This window comes from Talpa occidentalis, unplaced genomic scaffold (assembly GCF_014898055.3).
Source record: "Talpa occidentalis isolate TD23 unplaced genomic scaffold, MPIMG_talOcc4v2.1 talOcc4.18, whole genome shotgun sequence".
NCBI lineage: Eukaryota > Metazoa > Chordata > Mammalia > Eulipotyphla > Talpidae > Talpa > Talpa occidentalis.
This window is the reverse complement of record NW_023601851.1, coordinates 14,918,756-14,935,802: the sequence shown is the minus strand read 5'-3', so window position 1 is coordinate 14,935,802 and position 17,047 is coordinate 14,918,756.

Below are 17,047 nucleotides of genomic sequence, written 5' to 3'. Positions count from 1 at the left end.
CTGCACAGGAAATTAACGTTCTTATTTCTATGTGTGTTTATGGTAAATGCCGGCGGCACCCAAACCAGTGCTTCCAGGAGGGTCTCTACCACGTCACTTGTGGTCCTTATTGACAGTAGATGGTGACTATTCAGATTCTAACATGTACCCTAAGGCCTTGTTGATGCTATGAAGGCCTCACTCAGTACAGGGGCCTTGGCCCCAACAGTGGCCCCTGGTCCCACACGTGACCGAGAGGGTCAGTGACATTAGAGGGGAAGCCACCTTAGAGACTGGAGATGCTGCCAGTCTTAGATGAAGCCCAACAATCCCTTTTCGCGGCTGGGAGCTAAAGAAATGGAGACCAGCAAAGAGTGGTTGGAAGTTCAGTTCCCTACAGTATACACAGAATATCAAAGTGCACAAACGGGTTAAAAAGAGGAACAATCAAAGCTAATAGAGCATATGAGCAGCAGACTATACTGGCCATCTGAGACACAAGGTAACATGAGGATATATGTTGCTTATATACTTGTAAAAACATAGAAGGCAGTATAATGTGAAAATTTAAAATGAATCTCTCATAAAGGGGACATGAAGTCATCTTCCCTATTACATTTTGGTGAGTCTCCTCTTCATCAGTCTCCCCACAGCGGACTTCATGGCTTCATTCCTCAGACTGTATATGACGGGATTAAAGGTGGGGGGCACCACTGTGTAGAACATAGAAATCACCAGGTCAGACATGGATGGAATCATTGAGATCAGCTTCAGATGAGCAAAGAATGCAGTGGAGACAAACAGCACTACAACCAGCAGGTGGGGAAGGCAGGTGGAGTAGACTTTGGCCTTCCCTTCTGTGGATGGGATCTTCCTGACAGCGGAGAAAATGTGGACGTAGGAAATGACAATGAAAATGAAACAGCACAAACCCTTCACTGCACTGATGAGAATGGGGACAAGTTCACTCATTATTTTTTCCGAGCAGGAAATAGCCAATAAATGGGGGATGTTGCAGAAGAACTCGTGGACCACGTTGGGCCCACAGTAGGACAAGGAGAAGGTTCCTCCTGTGTTCATTACAGCCAATATACCCCCACCCAGCCAGGACACAGCTGTCAGCTGCACACACCTGTCCCTGCTCATGAGGATATCATAGTGCAGGGGGTGGCAGATGGCAGCATAACGGTCAAGGCTCATCACCATGAGCAGGTGAAGCTCTGAAGCTGCTGACATAATCACCATTAAGACCTGGAGGACACAGCCCGGGAAGGAGATGGAACTGCTGTGCCTCAGAGAGTTGGCAATGGACTTGGGGACCATGGCTGAGATGAGGCAAAGGTCCGAGAAGGACAGACTCCTCAGGAAGAAGTACATGGGGGTGTGGAGGTGCCGGTCCAGGGTGGTGATGAGGACGATGAGCCAGTTCCCCAGCAGGGCACACAGGTACACCAGGGAGAAAAGCAGCGGGTGTAGGAAGCCCATGGTCCCCTGGGTGGGGAACCCCAGGAGGATCAATTCTTTCACGGCCGTGAGATTGCTCACCACTGGAGCTGTCATCTGTGTAATAAATGTGGAGTTGAATAAATCACCACCTCCCCGTCTCTGCAGACTGAATATAACTGGGCTTCTCATACGACAATAACACTAGCTACTCACCACCCTCACCCCTGGTGCTCCCGTGTCTCCACCTCTAGTCATTCTCTGAGTACTCTGTGCTGACAATCTACTATATTTCCAGTTCTTCTGAAAGAGATTTGTGATGTTGTCTAAACAGCTCATGTTAGAAACACTGAGATTGGACACTTCCCCTTCCCCTCAGAAACCACCAGACTGTCCTCCCACATCTCTCCATAACTTGCACAGCATCGCTTTTATTCCTGTTGCTCCCACACCCTCAACCCCTCAGGATCCCGGGTCAGGCCTGTCCAGAGCTGACGCCACATCTGAGGAGGAAACTCACTGAACCTCCTCCCTCCACTTAGAAACCTTGAATCCATGTCCTGCCCTCGAGACACTCACTATAGAGACCTCAACATTTGCCCTCATATCGAGGACTCAGTAGACACTCGGCAGCCATGTGGGTCTGCTAGACTTGAAGGGCCTGATGGGCTGCCATCATGGGTGCATGGAGCTCTGCCCTCCAATACAAGGACAGGACAGCATGGTCAGTTATGCAACCTAAAAGAGTGGAGGACACCAGACCCCACAGACTCTGTTGAAATTAAGCAAGAGCAGCAGCTGATAACCCGGAGTAAGGGCTACATCGGGAGGTATGACGGGAAGGCTGGGCCCCAGAGACTGGGCAGTGGGACACCTTGTCGATAAGACTGGAAACATGGCGGGCCTGGGGTCTGGTTTCCATTACACCAGTTTGTGGAGTAGAAAAAAATATCTGGTCACAGACTCATGTCCCCCTGAAGCCCTCGGTGAGTAAACACATTTTCAGTGTCAGCCCCTGCCTCTCCAACAGGTGCTGTGGAATGATGCTATCACTACGCAGGCGGGGTCTGCTCTTTCCCCAGCATCCTGCTCTTAAGGGTGGCTGCACGACCCGCACTGTTCACTGCAGTGTTGTCAACCCAAACACCACGCAGTCCCCAGCACATATGCAGACACTCATGAAAGGAGTTGTCTTAACATCCACTTCCTGTGATGATGCTTCTCCTTTCACTGGTCACCACACTCCTCCTCTGTAGGCCCTGGCTGTGAGCACCGAGACACCAGCTTGTCCTGCTGTGATTTCCCATTGAAAGACCTTCTTCCATCTCTGGTGATTATAAACTGGGTCTCCCGCAGATTTTCCTACTAGGTCACCCCCTCACGTGCCTCCTGCAGGATGGGCTTGTCCATCCCGGTTCCCTCACGGCCCCTCTGTCCCCCTCAGACTCATGCACATCTGTGCAAGGAGGAGGCCGCACCGGGACTGAGCCAGATGGTCTGTGCATGTGGCTGTCCCTGCCAGTCCCAGGGCCCGGGTCCCCCGGTTGCAGGTTCGTTCCTCCCCCCAGGCCCGTTCATGAGTGGGGACGCCTGGACACGGGGCAGCCCTGTCTGCTCCTCTCCCCAGTCTCATCCTCTCCCCCCTCTATGGGGTGAGGGAGGGGCAGGAGCTGGGGAGGCAGGACTTTTAGGAGAATGTGCTGATATGAAATAACTGTGATAGGTTCGTGGAAATGACCCAGATGTTTGAAGAACAAAAGTGATCAGTTTAGGACACGCTGTCATCAGGGGCCTGGGATTCTTCTGAATGATGTAAAATATAAATGTCTCATGACAAATTTAGCCATGACACATCTCTGTCTCTGCTCTGATCAAATACTGGGACTCCTGTGTGCCAAAGTGTCAGGGAGTGTTGAGGTCAGATCCCCCCAAAGCGCGTTTCCAGTAAGGGACACAGTCGCGGCCTCGCCACGTGTTGAGAGAAAGTTCTGTCTCCCCAGACGCTGCCTCTGTCCCCTTGACTGTTGCTCCCCTGACTCTGCGGCCTGCTGGCGATGGACAGGCCCAACACCCCTGTCCTCAGAGAAGCCCCTGCCCGAGCGAGGGGGGGCTCCCTGTGAGAGGGACCCCATGTCTACTCCGGGTCTCCACTCCCTGCCCCCCAATACCCCAGCCCTCCCGCCCCCCGGGCAGGAGAGGACATTTGGGTCTGGAGGGAACCAGTGCCTCTGAGCCCCGGACCCGCTGCGGCCCAGAGCCAGGCTGGGCCCTTCACGGCCCAGTCCCCTCCAGCAGCATCCCTGGACTCTCCCGTGAGTCTCTCCATGCCTGTGCGCCCCTGACTGTCATGGCTATTTCACTTTCTAGACACACTCACTGTGATCCTTGCTCACATCACAGTTCCAAAGAAATAACCACCCTATGCCATGTGATGCACCATAAATCGAAATCCTCTCATATGATAAATGTACTAAAAAGTCAGTATCATTTGAGCTCCTTAAATTAAGAATAAATTATTTTCTCTCATAGAGACTCACCACAGGATGATGCATTATGGGACATTGAGCAACTTGTGCTCATTTAGAATCCATTAGTTTTCATTATTTGCAAAATGAATATTTATCTGCTGTGCTTTCTCAAGTCTAAAATGAAGCACCACTTTCAAGTCTGAAAAGATTTCCTGTAAACAGCTGGTGGCAGATACCTGCAGCCTGGGGGGGAAGTTCCCACTGCTTTGTCCTGTCTCTCTCCTGAGGTTATTCCCATGGCAGGACAGAGGGCGTTCCGGCCTCTCACTCCATGGTCGGGGCTCGTGGGGAGTCTCTGAGCACTCACAGGATGTTCTACCCCGTCCTGTTCCGCCTCATGGACAGAGCAGGGCCTCAGGGCTGGGCTATTTGAGCTCTGGAGCTGGTGTCTGCGTGTTGGACACTGTCCAAGATCCACCTGTAAGGTGACTTTTTTTCCAGAGGGACAAGTGCCCTTCGTGAGTTGACTGTCTTAATTGGCATCATCCTGTGGCACAATCAGCGGGTAATTCGAGCACTGAGTGTGTCAGAGGCAGTTTGTTGGTGGTTTGCACCTGTGTGTGGAGGAATGTAATTCATCCCCTTTCCAGGCTCCATCAGACTCCACTGAACCAGGTGCAGGCCCTGTCCTAAGAGCACGTGTAGAGGAGGGAGCTGGAAAGTCACCGTCCCCACTATGTGCCCCTCATGGGGAGACCTGGGCAGCTTGGTGTGAGGCAAAGTGAGGAAACTGTGGAGGCAGCAAGGAAGGGAAGACATGAAGGAAGGAAGGGGCGAGGGAGGGAGAGTGAGGAGGGGGGACAAGGAGAAACTCAGCAGAAGGGATTGGCCAGAGGATGAATACACACTCATCTGAGAAAGTGATTTATTCTTGTCACTTAAAACCTATTTATTCATGTAATTCTGTTCTGTTTTCTGCACTTGCAACTCTGCATTTAAATTATAATCATTATTATATGTTTGAATAATTATTCATTTATCCTTAACATATAGGAGTGATTATTGGGGCTTCTGTACATGTGGTCATGTTAGTTGAGTTTCACTGTCACGATTATGGTGACTTCACATATTTGGAAAAAGCCATTTAATCCATTTTGAGGTATTTTTGGGGGTGCCTGCTGGGAGATAGTGATGTAGTTTCATTCTTTTGCATGTGGCTGCCCAGTTTTCCTAACCCCATTTCCACACTCTCCGTGTTGCAGTAATACTCTTGGCTCCTCTGTCGTTCAGTAACCGTCCACTTGATGTGGGTGTATTCCTGGGCTCTCATTATATCCCAGATGTCTGTGTGTCTGTTTTTGTCCCACTACCATGCTGTTTTAACTATTATAGCTTTATTGTGTAGATAGATGTCTGGTGGTGTGATTCCTCCATTTTCCTCATTTTTGTCAGGATTGTTTTGTCTGTTTGGGGTCTTTTGTGGTTCCATCTGCATTTCAGTAATTTTGTTCCATAACTTTGAAGATGCTATTGAAATTCTCACTGGGGTTACCTTGAATCTGTACATTGCTTTGAGTGGGATGGCCTTTTGACAATGCCGATTCTTGTAATCATTGAAAAGGGAATATATTTCCATTTCTTTGCATTTTCCAGATCTTTAACTATATCTTACATTTTTCTTTGTGTGGAGCCTTCACTTCTTTTGCTAGGTTTGCTCTTAGGTTCTTTTTTTTATTTATGTATTTATTTATACAAGAACCGGGGTTACGGGCCAGATGAGTGGGAGTGTGAGAGGAGTCACCAGAGACAGAGCGGGGAACAGACCAGGCAGACTGACTAAAGTACACTGCTGAGGGGAGCAGCGGGGAGACAGGAGAGGTCTGTCGTGCCATGTGGGACACTTGGCGGCTGGCTGGGATCAAACCTGTGCTGCAGAGGCTGTGGACAGCTTCAAAGCACGGCGCTCAACTGCCTGCACCACCAGGGGAGGCCCTGCTCCTAGGTGCTTAATTTTGTGACTGCAATAGGACTGTTTTCTTAATTATTTCCTCTTCTGCCTCATTTTATTGTGTGTGTGTGTGTGTGTGTATAGGAAGGTAATTGATTTTCATGTTTTGATTTTGTAACCTTCCAACTTAACTGAAATGGTTTATTGTTTTAATTAGTTTTTGCATGGAAATATGAGATACTGATCTAGTTTGACACAATTAATCCTGAGAAAGGAGCCAGAAATTTACACTGGAGCAAGTGAAGAGCCTTCAATAAGTGGGGTTGGGAGAACTGGGCAGTCACATTCAAAAGAATGAAACCAGATATATTGAGAGATCTTAGAGTATATTATCATGCTATCCATAATAGTTTTAATTGTGAGTAAATGGGTATGAATTTGAATTCATACAATGTTGAGACAGTTAATGTTTGATAAATATTTTATTATGTCATACAATCATGGCAAAAATGTTGGCAATGTATTTTCTCAGTATAAGGTTATAATGGTTTAATTCAGTTTCATAATTCAGTATGCATATTTAATTCCCATTGCATCCCATAACTCTTATTGACCAGTAAACTATAACAGAGTCAAGGATTAATATTCACAAAATTATATATGGGCAAAAAAAAAATAAAGTTAATAATGCCAGTCATTTACAAGTTGTCAACCCAGAAGTTCAAATATCAAGATTTTGCCATTTATTTTAACCGTTCCTGGCTGCCTCCAAATTTATATTGTGCCCACCTGGAACTCACCTGGGCCAAAGGCAAGATCAGCCTGACTTGCTTCTCACAGGGTGAATGTCTGAGAATGAATTGAATGTCTGATATCCAATTGGAACTATATTTTAACATGAAATTTTTGGTGTGAAATTTTGAAATATTGGACATCACAGCTGGGAAAGGTCGATGGAGTCAGCAGAGAGGGTCTGTAGCCAGACAGCCTGCGACACACACTGGGCATTTTATCTTCCCAAATTTAAATCTTCTTAATATTATTTGATTTATTTCTTCATTTATACAAGCACTGGGGACAGTCAGAAGTGCGGGAGGGTGAGAGGATTCACCAGAGCCAGAGCAGGGAGCAGAACGGGCAGACTGATGAAGTACACTGCTGAGGGGAGCAGCGGGCGGCAGGAGGGGTCTGCGGGCCATGTGGGACACTCGCCGCAGGCCGGGGATCAAACTGACACTGTAGAGGCTGTGGGCAGCTTTGTAGCCCAGCGCTCAACCTCTGCACCACGGGGAGGCCCTTCTTAATATTCTTTGCATGTCTTTATGTCTACACTAAATTATAGTATTACATTAATGTACTCAAATCCCTTAATTTTGTCAATTCAACCCGTGCTAGGAAACTCTGGCCCTCTGGGTGAGAGTCCCACGGCGAGGTGCCCTCGGGACACTGTTCCGAATCTCCGCAGCCCTGAAGAAAATAAGCAGATGGGGACAAACACTGTAGGTGTGGGGCGAGGCTGTGGTGCCACTCCTTGGTGATTTCTGGAAATACTAGACTACGAGGAGGCTGGTATTTCTGCTTTTGCTATTATAACTACAAACTTACATCCTCTTATTTGTGCCCAAAAATTCCACCTAATACATTTTTGCAAATTTTTCGTCATCCTGCTGTCCATGCAGTGAACAGCTTTCACAGCCGCTCCTCTGTGACGCTTCTGAGCAGAATTAGTGTTTCATTCCCTGCGGGTCTGGAGCATCGACGGCACCGCACCGGCAGAGCAAGGGAAGCGCGGCCGCAGCAGCAGCAGCAGCAGCAGCAGCAGCAGCAGCAGCAGCAGCAGCAGCAGGGGGCAGCAGCCATTTGGGAGGGCGGGGGTGCGGTGGACCCTCCAGTCACCCACGGGGACCCGAGGGCACCTCACAGCATGCGCGGGGACAGCGCACTGACAGCAGCCTGGCCTCGGACACACGGGCAGGAGTGCGACCCGCCCCCACCCCTAGTGCGATGCGCCCCACCCCGCGTGCGACCCGCCCCCACCTGAGTGTGACCAGACCCAAGCCCGCGGGCAGGTGTGCCTCAGCCCTGCGGCTGCCTCGCTGAGGCAAGAAAGCGCTGTAGGTGCGGGAAAAGCAGGCGTCCTCCGCGGTCAGGTGCTGCCCGCGCTCAGCTTCTGCACACCCGCCTCGTGAGCTGGTTTCGCGGCTGCAGACCACAGGTCCAGGGAGGGGCAGCCACACTCAGAATGCAGATAGGACACGGTCCTCGACGGCGGGCCCCAAACAGCTCCAGGTCAGCCAGGAGCGCGGGAGGGGTGACCTGACAGTGCCAGGGGCAGGCGCAGGTCGCGGCCTGGCAGGGCCTGGAGCGGCCCCCCTACGGGCGAGCGGGGCTGCAGAGGCTGCGGGAGAGGCCTGGGCCATGTGTGGTTGGGGTGTCTCTTTCTGTGCTCGGTTTGTAGGTTTTGCGTGTTTTGGACACTCGCCTTTGTCAGGCTTGTGATGTGCACAATCATCTCCCAGTGCAAGGGCCTATTTTGGGGATTGCTTCTTCTGAGGCACAGAAGCTCTCTGTGTGGGGGGTGGCACTTGTTCCTACGTGCTCTTCTTCCCTGGTCCTTGGTGTGTGTCCCCAAGTTCATCTGTGGAGTAGATGTGCAGTGGGCAGCACCTGTGTGTTCCTTCTGGTATCTTAAGGCTTCATCTAATGCACATTTTTAATCCATTCCAAATTATTCAACCACACTAATAAGGAAAATAGAAATCCAAACTGTAATGAGTTGTCACCTGTGAGAAGGGAAGGAAATAAAAGGCCTCTCACCTCTGATGCCGAATGGCATGGAGATGTCTTCAGACGGTGAAAACAGAGCTCCCACAGTTTGGACCAACCTCTGCCAGGTATTATCCCAGATGCGCAGACTCTACAGTGCAGACCATGTACACCTGTGTTCACAGTGCACTGACCACTGTTGCTGGCCATGGCCCCAACCCAAGTGCAGTGCATAGAAGAGTGAACAAACAATGTGGGTCCACACTCAGTAGAATACTACTCAGCTATTAAAAAGATGAGCCCATGCATCATGAGGGGGCCTCCCCTGGTGGCACAGTGGTTGAGTGCTGGGCCCTGAAGCTACCTGCAGCCTCTGTAACACCGGTTCGATCCCTTTCGGCCGGCGAGGGTCCAACATTGCGCACAGACCTCTCCTGCCACCCGCTGCTCCCCTCAGCAGTGTACTTCGTCGGTCTGCCTGTTCTGTTCCCAGCTCTGGCTCTGGTGAATTCTCTCACCCTCCTGCCCTTCTGACTGTACCCAGTGCTTATATAAATAAAAAAATAAACAAACAAGCAAACAAATAAATAAATCTTTAAAAAAAAACTTGAGAGGCCAAGTTCATCAGCATTTAAAAAAAAAAAAATGTTGTGTTGGTGGGGGGCACTCTCTGTCTCCCCTCCACTCCACAAAGATGGGCCTCTCAGTGGAGACACACACGGCTGTGGGAACCGAGTGCCCAGGAATGGGATCTCGTGACCATGCGCTCTCAAGGACTATCCCTTTTACCATTGCATCATTTTTGTAAAGTAAATGATGCCTGAGTTCTAGAATATTCTTTCTACAACAAATGCATGTTTTTAACCATAAGCTGGTTTCAGTCTATGCATACCATGTACGGAGGGGTTGGGGAAAGGATTGTAGTATTTTAGGAAACAGGAGTTTATGGAAGAATATGAGAATATAAATTTCTGGAAAAGGAAAAATTCTAATGCAAGAAGCCTATGCTGTATAAATGATGGCATTTAAAAGTTAGAGGGGAAAAGCTGAATTAATGAGGAGTTATAATATTACATTATGAAATCTCACATCTTAGAGTATTTGCCATTTATCAGTCTCCCCACAGCCATCTTCAAGGCTTGGTTCTTCAGACTGTATATGACGGGATTAAAGGTGGGGGGCACCACCGTGTAGAACATAGAAATGACTAGGTCAGACGTAGATGGGGTCCCTGAGGTTGGCTTCAGATAAGCAAAGCATGCAGTGGAGAGAAACAGCACCACAACCAGCAGGTGGGGAAGGCAGATGGAATAGACTTTGGCCTTCCCTTCTGTGGATGGGATCTTCCTGACAGCAGAGAAGATGTGGACATAGGAAATGATGATGAAAATAAAACAGCAGATACCCAAAACCACACTAATGAGAATGCAGACAAGTTCGTTCATCAGATTTCCTGAGCAGGAAATAGCCAATAACTGGGGGATGTCACAGAAGAACTGGTGGACCATGTTGGAACCACAGTAAGACAAGGAGAAGGTTCCAGCTGTGTGCATCACAGCATAGAGACCCCCAGCCAGCCAGGACAAAGCTGTCAGCTGCACACACCTGTCCCTGCTCATCATGATGTCATAGGGCAGGGGGTGGCAGATGGTACCAAAACGGTCAAGGCTCATCACCATGAGCAGGGTCAGCTCTTTAGCTCCTGAAACCACCACCATGAAGACCTGGAGGACACAGCCTGGGAAGGAGATGGAGCTGCTGTGCCTCAGAGAGTTGGCAATGGACTTGGGGACTGTGGTTGTGATGAGGCAGAGGTCCGAGAAGGACAGATTCCTCAGGAATAAGTACATGGGGATGTGGAGGTGCTGGTCCAGGGTGGTGATGAGGACGATGAGCCCGTTCCCCAGCAGGGAGCACAGGTAGACCAGGGCGAAGAGCAGCGGGTGCAAGAAGCCCATGGTCCCCTGGGTTGGGAACCCCAGTAGGATGAATTCTGTCACAGCTGTAAGATTTGTCCCCTCTGGAGACGTCATCTGTATGAAAGAGATGAGCAAGAATTGTCAAATCTTCAAGTATTGAGCATAAGATGAGTTATAAGTATAGGGTAATGATTCAATCTATTTACCAGGTAATTACTGCTTCTAGGTGCTATGGAGTCTCATATCCTCCTCAGTGTGTCCTGCTAAATCAACCTTTTAGTTCCATCTCATGTGTCATTATTATGTTTTCCAAATTGTTTCTGAAATTTGCTAAAGACCAGAAAATCTCAACTCTCCCCTACTAACTTGAAAAAATTAGAATATCACATGTGTCAATAAACCCAAGTAAATGCCCCTCCCAGGCCCGAGGCTCCCCTCCTGCCAGGTCCCAGCATCTCTGCCCAGCACACCTCCCAGAGGTTGTCCAGGGCACAGTCCCAGAGGACACGTGACCATGCCCAGCCCCTCCCCACCCTGGAGAGCCTGTCCCTGCTCCTCCAGCACAGCCCTGGTCTGGGGAGGACCCACAGAGACGGGTGCACAGGGAGATGGGGTGTGTGGGTCCCTGTTCCTGCTCCCCAGGACCCGACACTGTCCTGGATCTGAATGATCTGGGCTCGGCGTCCCTGTGCGGTGTGCCCTGACACCTCCTCTGTGAGATTCCTGACTCTGTGGCCTCACTGCTTCCTCCTGGTCCGTTCCCTCAACTCCTCATCTCCCTGTCCCTGACTCCCCACATCTGAGGACCCAGAGACCACGTTTACTGCAGAGTCTCCTCCTGGGTCACACGCACATGTCCCTCCTGCAGGATGGACTCATCCACTCCGGGTCCCTCCCAGCCCCTCTGTCCCCCTCAGACTCAGGCACATCTGTGCAGGGAGGAGGCTCCTCCATGGCTGAGCCAGACGGTCTGTGCGTGTGGCTGTCCCTGCCGGTTCCAGGGCCCCGGGTCCCCTGTGTGCGGGTTTTTTCCTCCCCCCAGGCCCGTGCGTGAGTGGGGACGTCTGGACACGAGGCAGTCCTGCCCTCTCTCCTCCCCCACAAGTTCACCTCCCCCCCCTCTGTGGGGAGATGGAGGGGCAGGCCCTGCGGAGGCAGGACTTTTAAGGAGAATGTGGGAAATAAACTTTTAGTTATATTGTAGTTTGAACTTTTAAAAGTACTTTAATAAAATAATATTATCAATAAAGGCACAAAATATTCTAGATGTCAAATATTTTCATTGATTTAAATATCTATAATAATAAGATAAATTTTGACATATAATTCTGTTAAAATACTGTCACTTCTTCATTTTACAATATTGCTAACAATCTGTAAGTGCCGGAGTTTTGGAAAAATCACAAGTTCATGTCCATAATTAGACATCCCTGCCAGGCTCACATTAGTGTCAGAGCCATGAAACCATCAACAGTTGTTGCTTAAAATGTTTTTGAATTTCTGCTTGACACCTATGTGTTGTAAATTTTGGGAAAAAAAGGCATAATGCTCCGAATTTTAGCAATAAGTATCTTAAATTTCATCTTATATTTCTATTTTTTCATCTTATATTTCTTTATCATTATAATTCCACTACTAGTGATTTTATTTAATACTTGATATTCACTCACTGTGCTGAAAGCTAACATCAGTTATTAAACAATATTGTCATCGGCCACAATTCAAAACATTCTCTATGATAAATGTATTGAATGTCACAGACTTTGGAAGAGTTAATGAAAAAGTCAATTTCTCTCATTGAAACTTATCCCATATAAAATATTGTGGTGTGAAACGGAACTATTTGGGAACCTTGAGAATATGCAGTTCTATTCTGAATGAATATTTTAACTACAGTGCTTTCTGAGATGTGAAATGAAGCTTGAAATCTGAAATATTTCAATCTGAATGGATCCTCCTTGAAAACTGTTTAAGAGCTAAATACCTACAGTCTGGGGGGAAAGATTCCGCTGTCGTGTCGAGTCTCTCTCCTGAGGTTGTCCCCGTGGTGTGGACAGAGGGCATCCCGGCCTCTCACTCCATGGTGGGGGCTCGTGGGGAGCCTCTGAGCACTCACAGGATGTTGCATCCCGTCCTGCTGCCACCTCATGGACAGAGCAGGGCCTCAGGGCTGGACTATTTGAGCTCTGGAGCTGGCGTCCGCCTGTTGGACACTGTCCAGATTCTAGCCTTCAGGGACCTTATTCCAGAGGGACACGTGTGTTTTTTGTTGTTTTTGAATGTCTTAATTGGCGTCGTCCTGCAGCACATCCCAGTGATAATTATTGCACTGAGGGTGCCAGAGGCAGTTCTGTTAGTCTTGACTACTGTGAGTACTGAGCTGTGGTTCCTCCTCCTCAGACTCCATCAGCCTCCATTGATCTGCCGTGGGGACCAGGAGCTGGTACCTTTATTAAAGACAGTGTGGGTCCACATGGTGGGTGTGCCCAGCTCAGGATCCATGGGGTCCATGAGCCATGATTACCTCCCCAGACTCGAGGGCACAGAGCTTTGACCTCAGCTTCTGGCATGTGGTCGCTGAGGAGAGGCCCTCCTTCCAGGCCTGCAATTCCCCCCCTGTCCACCAGAGGTTGTCCCCCAGCTCCCTACCTGGGGCTGGGCCTGGGAGGCTCCTGCCAGCAGGGAGGGAGTCCCCTGCACACTCTGTGGGCGGGTACCCTCTGGGGAGAGGACACCCCCTTTATTCCTACTCAGCAGAGGATATGACTGCGGGAACAGGGACAGGAGATAATGCTGATCTGGGGTCTGTATAGGGGTTCAAGGAGAAGGTTGCGGGGTACCTGGGGGAGGGGCAACTGGGGCTGCTTCCCCCTGATATCATGGGGTAATCTGTGTCATCTGAATGTTCTGTTCATGACTTGAGAAAAAGTATAGTTAGTCCTTTCTGCTAATCTCGGCTGAGAAAATCTTCTTGGCATCCAGAAGCACATTCCCCACATTTAAGTCTCTCAGAAAATAGACTCGGACCACGTGGATTTGGGTGTCCAGCACACTCTGTGAGGGGAAAGTGACATGATGGAAAGTGTGGGCTGAGTGTGAGGAGCTGAAGCATCATCATCGGCAGCTCTCAGAGGTCCCCGGAAGCAGCAGGACAGAGACTGCCCAGCTTATCAGACATTAACGCTGAATAATGACACAATCACACCCTGGACTCCGCTGGCCCCGCTGGATGAGCCCATCCCAGGATGTGAACAAACACATTCGTGTGGGGTCAAGATGCGCCAGCGAGCTCGGAGCAGGGTCTGGAGCTGAATCCAACTGCCCGCGACTCTGCAGGCACCGGGGCATCCTCCTTAGAGACTGTCCACCTAGGCCTTGGCCCGGGTCTCGATTGGGGTGCTGTTTCCTGTTGTGGTGGGGACACACGTGGGTGGATGGACACTTGCCCTTGCCAGGAGTGTGGGGTGCCCATGGCTTCTCCCTGCACAGGGCTTGTGCTCACAGCGGTTTCTGAGGCCCAGGAGTGCTCTAGTGTGAGGGAGCCACTTGATCCTACGTGCTCTTGTTCCTCTCCTTGGACTTGTGTCCCTGTAAACATTCTGGGGTCTGTGTCCACTAGGACATCACCCCATGTTTTCTTTCTGCTATTTTATGGTTTTGGGTCCTATTGTGATTTTAATCCACACAATATTGTTCAACAGCACTAAGGGTGAGAGAACACAAGTTAAACTGCAGTGACTTGTCACTCTCCCCTGCAAGCAGGGACCAATCAAGAGACTGGACACAATAGGAGGTGAGGGAGGGAGAGAAAGGTCCTCTCACCTCTTTTTGGAAAATGGCTTGGAGATTTCTTCAGACAACCATAGGATGGAGCAACCTCTGCTAGGTATTTGTCCCAGATGCCCAGACACTACAAGGCATACCACGTACACCTGTGTTCACAAGCACGCTGTCCACCGTTGCTGTTCATGGCCCCAAACCAAGTGCCATGCACCGAGGAAGTAATAAATAATGTAGGTCCACACTCAATGGAATACTATACAGCTATTAAAAACATGAAATCATGTATATGGATCAACATGGATGGACCTTGTGGTGATTTTATAAAGTGAAATAACAGACAGCAAGAGAAAGATAGTGGATGGCCTCACACATCTGGGAATAGAAAATACAGAAATCCTATAGTACAAAATGCGGCAAAAGCAAAACTTGGACTTGGGAAAACATGTAGTTACCAGAGGTAACATGGGGTGGAGGGTGGGCATGGAAGTAGATGAGGTAGTAATGGGTGTTTTGTGGAGTGCAGGGGCCCTGTGAATACAGAGTGGGAAACTAACCCCCAAAAGAAAGCCACCAAAACCCGTGAATAAAGCATTTATTTGATGGCGGCAAGTTATAACTTCACATGACTTCATATTATGTCACTCATGAACTCAAATCCCCATCTCAAAAGACAGAAGTTTTGTCCAAGTAAAGAATTGAAAATATTTTAAAAAACAGAGGAGACTGAAATAAGGATCCCAAGGGGATAGATCTTTGCTCAAATACATTCATTGAAATGAATGCTTATTTGAGTGATTTTCTAGCACATGTTAGTGCTAGAAATCCAAAATCTGAATGTACTTGGTCTGGTGGTTCCCGTATATATTTTTAGAAGAAATGTTTTCTGGACTGAGTATGTAATGATCAGTCAGGAGAGTGTGGAGACACAGTGACCTGCTCCCTGAAAATACTCTTGAGGGAAGAACATCAACCCAGATCATGGTCTCAGTAGAAGGAAGACAATAATGAGAAGCTGAGTATTTAGGGTACAAATGATGTACAAGAATAAATTTTTACAAATAGTGTCATGCTGCCCTTTACGTAATGTTCTTTACATAGTATAATAAATAGCTATTTCCAAAGTAGAAGAAAAGGGAAGTGAATGCCATCTACCAGAGTCAACAAGAAGTCCTGGCGTAAGACTCAAAATACAATTTCAAAAGCTAAGGGAACCCAAAAATAAACCCTTTATTTGATGTGTATAAAAAATGGTGTGTATAAAAAAACATATATTTGAAAAGTTAAAATGTAGTTCCTCAATAATTATCACATACTTTTAACTTTTATTGTAGTACTTAAACAGTGTAGTCCTGTTACAATCACATCAGACATCATGAAAATTAATCTTCACACCAGGTGTAGGGTTTAGCATAGACTCCAATTCCCCAAGGAAGCTTCCATCCTTCCATTTCTGGCAGAGTCAACTGTGGTTTCCATTTGTCTTTTGAACAGAAACATGAATGTCTCTTAGAGGAAGAGGCCCCATTATAAGTGTAAGGGGTGGGAGACCCCACTCAGCTGTCTCCCCTCCCCTCCACAGGATGTGAGAGTTCTAGAGTATCCTCTCAATGCCATTCTTTCTATGTTTACAAACATAAGTGGGAATTCAGTTTATGAACATCACATAATTAGAGATTTGGCAAATGATAGAAGTAATTAGGAAACCACAGCTTATGGAAGAATATGAGAATATAAATTTCTGGAAACGGAAAATTCCTAATGCATGAAATCTGTACTATATAAACAATAACATGTAGAGTTAAAGGGAAAAACTGAATAAATGAGGGGCTGTAATTTTAGACTGTGATATCTCACATCTTACAGTATTGGCCCTTCAGCAGTCTCCCCACATATGACGGGACTAAAGGTGGGGGCACCGTCGTGTAGAACATAGACATGACCAAGGTCAGACACGGACGGGGTATCTGAGGTCAGCTTTAGATAAGCAAAGCTTCCAGAGCAGAGAAAAAGCACCACAACCAGCAGGTGGGGAAGGCAGGTGGAGTAGACTTTGGCCATCCCTTCTGTGGATGGGATCTTCCTGACAGCAGAGAAGATGTGGACATAGGAAAAGATGATGAAAGTAAAACAACCCAAATCCAATGTCACACTAATGAGCATGGGGACAAGTTCATTGATTAAATTTCCTGAGCAGGAAATAGCCAATAACTGGGGGACGTCACAGAAGAAATGGTGGACCACGTTGGACCCGCAGTAGGACAAGGAGAAGGTTCCAGCTGTGTTCATCTCAGCATAGAGACCCCCACCCAGCCAGGACACAGCTGTCAGCTGCACACAACTGTCCCTGCTTATGAGGACCTCATAATGCAGGGGGTGGCAGATGGCAGCATAGCAGTCAAGGCTCATCACCACAAGGATGTGAAACTCTGTAGCCCCTGAAAGAATCATCATGAAGACCTGGAGGACACAGCCTGGGAAGGAGATGGAGCTGCTGTGCCTCAGAGAGTTGACAATGGACTTGGGGACCATGGCTGAGATGAGGCAGAGGTCTGTGAGGGACAGACCCCTCAGGAAGAAGTACATGGGGGTGTGGAGGTTCCGGTCCAGGGTGGTGATGAGGATGTTGAGCCCATTCCCCAGCATGGTGCACAGGTATACCAGGGAGAAGAGCAGCGGGTGCAAGAAGCACATGGTCCCCTGGATGGAGAACCCCAGGAGGATGAATTCTGTCGTGGCTGTGA